The sequence below is a fragment of the Galeopterus variegatus genome, unplaced genomic scaffold (genome assembly GCF_000696425.1).
Source record: "Galeopterus variegatus unplaced genomic scaffold, G_variegatus-3.0.2 Scaffold8429, whole genome shotgun sequence".
Lineage (NCBI taxonomy): Eukaryota > Metazoa > Chordata > Mammalia > Dermoptera > Cynocephalidae > Galeopterus > Galeopterus variegatus.
Genome location: NW_007734540.1, coordinates 84,699 through 88,686, shown reverse-complemented (window position 1 = coordinate 88,686; position 3,988 = coordinate 84,699).

The following is a 3,988-nucleotide window of genomic DNA, read 5'->3' as shown; positions in this document are numbered from 1 at the left end:
TAAGGGAGTTTAGGATAGCTGAGTGTGCACTTTACCTTCTAATGGTGCATCCACAACACTCCTCAGTGTCACAGCCTCCTGGGTTAGGGACCATGGTGTTGACAGCACTTCCTAATGATGAGACATGAGCTCAGCTTGGCGAAAGGGAAAATATTAACTTCTTTGATGTAGCAACACAATAATAATAACAGGCCATCGGCCACAGGAGGGCATTGCTGGACACTCATGGCCAATGAGCTAGTTTTTTATTTTCATAAAGCACGTAAGTTTATTTCAATGGTCTGCCTAGCCAGAATCCTCTTTTGACAAAGAGCAGCAGGCATTCGTGAGGTCACAAATGGAGGGTCAACTGAGGGGGAGAAAAAGCTGACTGCCTGGAAGGGGAATCTGTCCGCCTAAGTGGAGACTGGGAGCTTATTCATTCCCTAACCAGCCAGTCACCTCTGTGTGGCCAGTAGAGGCCAGGACGGACTTTGACAAAAGGTCCAAGGCCACCTCTTGAGGTCAAGCATGACTTTGACCCTTTCATCTTCATTTTCTGGGCCTCAGATTTCCTTATAAGTAAAATGATGGGCCAGCATTAAAAAACAAAACAGAACAACAACAACATAAATTGGGATCCTTTCTACAGATGAAATTTTACTTTGGAGTCTCAGAATAAAACATACCTGTATCTATCGAGTGTGGAGGGATTGGACTGGGGGCTGGTCTCAGAGCTCCACCAGCACTCTCTGCCCCACTTGCATTGGTGTCCCTTCTCTTTCTCGATCACCTAACACTCTTTAAGAACCACTAACCTGGACAGAGTCTAAAGTCCCTTCCAGATCTAACATTCTGTGGTTCTGGTGTCTTCGGCATCAAAGTGACCACAAATCAAAGGAGCGATTACAGGTTCTAAAAGAGCACTGTCCATCAGAAATATGTAAATTGCATAAGTCATTTAAAATTCTCCAATAGCCAGATTCTAAGTAAAAAGAAAGAGGTAAAATTAATTTTAATAACATTTTATTTAACCCAATATATCCAAAATATAAACAAAAATAAAATAAACAATCCAACATGTAATTGATATAAAAACAACTGAGATATTTTATATTTTTTATATAAAGTTTTCAAAATCCAATGTGTATTTTAAATTTATAGCACATCTCAAGTTAAGACTAGCTACATTTCAAGCGTTCAACAGTCACATGTGGCAAATGGCCACCATCCTGGAAAACACAGATGCAGAACCTTAAATGCCTCAGAGCCTCTTCCTGAGTCACAAACACACCCTGCTCTTGAATTTAGTAGGAAAGACCCGCTGGCCTCCTGTATCCAAACCCATGGGTGGTGAGACCAGCTCACGGCCCCGCTTCTGTTTCCATCACTGCAGTGGCCACTGACATAGTCTGTTTATGCTGCTATATAAGAAAATACCCAAGACTGGGGAATTTATAAAGAACAGAATGTTTCACAGTTCTGGAAGCTGGGAAGTCCAAGATCAAGGTGCCCGGAGATCCGGTGGCTGATGATGGCTGCTCTCTGCTTTGAAGATGATGCCTTGTTGCTGCATCCTCTGGAAAGGATGAAAGTTGTGCCCCACATAGCAGAAGGGATGAAAGTTGTGCCCCCCATAGCAGAAGGGATGAAAGTTGTGCCCCCCCATAGCAGAAGGAGTGGAAGGGAACAAGCCAACTCCCCCAAGCCCCTTTAGAAGGCCTTAATCCCATCTGTGTGAGCTCTATCTTCATGACTTAACCACCTCCTAAAGTCCCCTCCTCTTAGTACTATCACACTGATGATTAAGTTTTCACACAGGAATTTTGGGGGACAGTTTCTGGCCACAGCAGCCACCTCCTTCAGGGGATCCTCTTCATCAGCCCTTCCCAAGGGCTGGAGAGTATTACGAGATTTTTCACCAGCTGCTCTCAATGACCTCAAATGCTCATCACCTCACTTTTCTATTCCTCAGCTGATTCCCAACTTCTTGCTGATTTAACATCATCTTTACCCTGGCACTCATGATTTCTAAGTTTTCTCTAAGCCTTTTCTCTGCCTTAATTCAAGTACCTCTAGGAATCTACTTTGACTTCAAGGTCCTCAAGGGTTACTTTGAAGACCCCATCTTCTGCCATCATCCCATACACACTTAACCATTTGAGTGCACAAAGAAGAAGTAATGTAATGAACACATTTGTTTAACCATCCATCTTATATCTTATATGTTGGCCTAAGTTATCTTCATCTCTTGTGTTTAATACACTTTGTACTGAAAGAAAACAATCAATATTTTTCTTATGATGTTTGTAGGAACAAAGATATGACTTAGTACAATTGTGTTACAACACTCAAATAATATAAAGATGCTTCACTGTTTCTTTGGGATTAAAATCTAACATTAAGGCTCTGTTTGTTATTTGTATACATATCAGTTTCATAGCCATTGGCTGACTAGTATTACAAATTTAAATCTAAGGGTAATATTTCAGATAGTATTTTCACATTTATGGCTCAAAAATAGAACAAAATTACCTCTCCTTGTATATAAGAAGTTTAGAAGAGTAGTGACTGGAAAAACCTCCATCTGTAATCTGATTTTTTTTCTACCCCTCTGTAATTTGAATATAAGCTACATACTTAGAGACGCCCAATGTAAAAAATAATTACATGTTTGTACATATTAATGTTGTAATTATTCCATGTTTCAGGTTCGATAAATGTTGAGGAATTTTACCATCTTTCCCAATATTTCAGGCTGGATGGCTTAGTTTGTAGTCAACTAAATTATAATAACCCACTAGTTTGAAACTATAAGAAAATAATCATCTCATTACCTTTCTTTTTGAAGTTTCTTTCCCCTTTTGGGCCTGCTGGGAAAAACTGTTAAGAACTATTCTGTAATTGTAAAAATCTTTACTTTGTGTGGGCTTAGATACTGAGGCAGTAGCAATGAATTCATCATTTATAGATCATAAGTACATTTAAATAGAGACACTCCATCTCCTGAAGCAAGTAGAATGACTTTTTCCTGAATGCCTGTTATCAGCAGAGAATCTTATTTCCCCCTGACTACTCGCACACGCACTTTTCCCCTTTTCTTTTCAGCTGGGGTATCACCATTTTACAGATAAATAATGAGCACAATGACTCCGGGAGAACATTTAGAATAGATAGAGTCAAAATCGGGTCTTAGAACTCAAACTCTGAGTTAGTAAACTTTTTTCCCCCAGTAATTGTCTGTGCTTAGGGAAAGGCAAACTTGTAGTCTTCCAGCTTCAAATAGATTTTTTTTGTTTTTAATTTCTATGGAAACGACTTAGAACCCAACTTTCCTGGCCATCATCGGAGGGTCCTCAAAGGTGTGAGGACCAAATACTAATTAATGACCATTTAGGGGATGAAGGTATGTTTTTTGTTGGTGAGTAGCTGGAGAGGGGCTACACAAAATCCTTTCCTATTTAAGATTGGCTGCATTCGATGCATGTTGAGATGCTGGTATGAAAAGCTGGACTCTGTTTGTGCCTACATGTGGAGGGACCCAAGGGGACTTCCCTAAACAGCTCATTGAGCACAGCCGGCTGTGCTTTGGCACCTCCTGATTTCAAATCTGTATTTAAACATGGATATGTCTCCGCCACTTCGCATACTTATAAGGCCTGGAGTCTTAAGTACATCTCCAAAAACCTTTAATCAGGTAAGGGAGAAAAATTATTGCTTATAATGTATTACACCATTGCGATTATTTCACATTTGCCCCTTCTTCTCTGAGATGTTGGTGGGGCGGGGAAGGGCAGAGGAAAATCTCTATTTCTTTAGGATTCTTTGGTGTAAACTCTCCACAGTTCATCTGGGCTTGTATTCCAAGGCAACTTTCCCGCAGTTGCCCCCAGTACCTTCCGGACGAGGCGCGGGGCGGCCGGCCCTGCCCCCACTCTTCTGTCCCCTGGAGCAGGTCGGGGGAGGGGCGGCGTTGACGCGATCTGGCTGTTGCAGGAGCGCCCGGCCG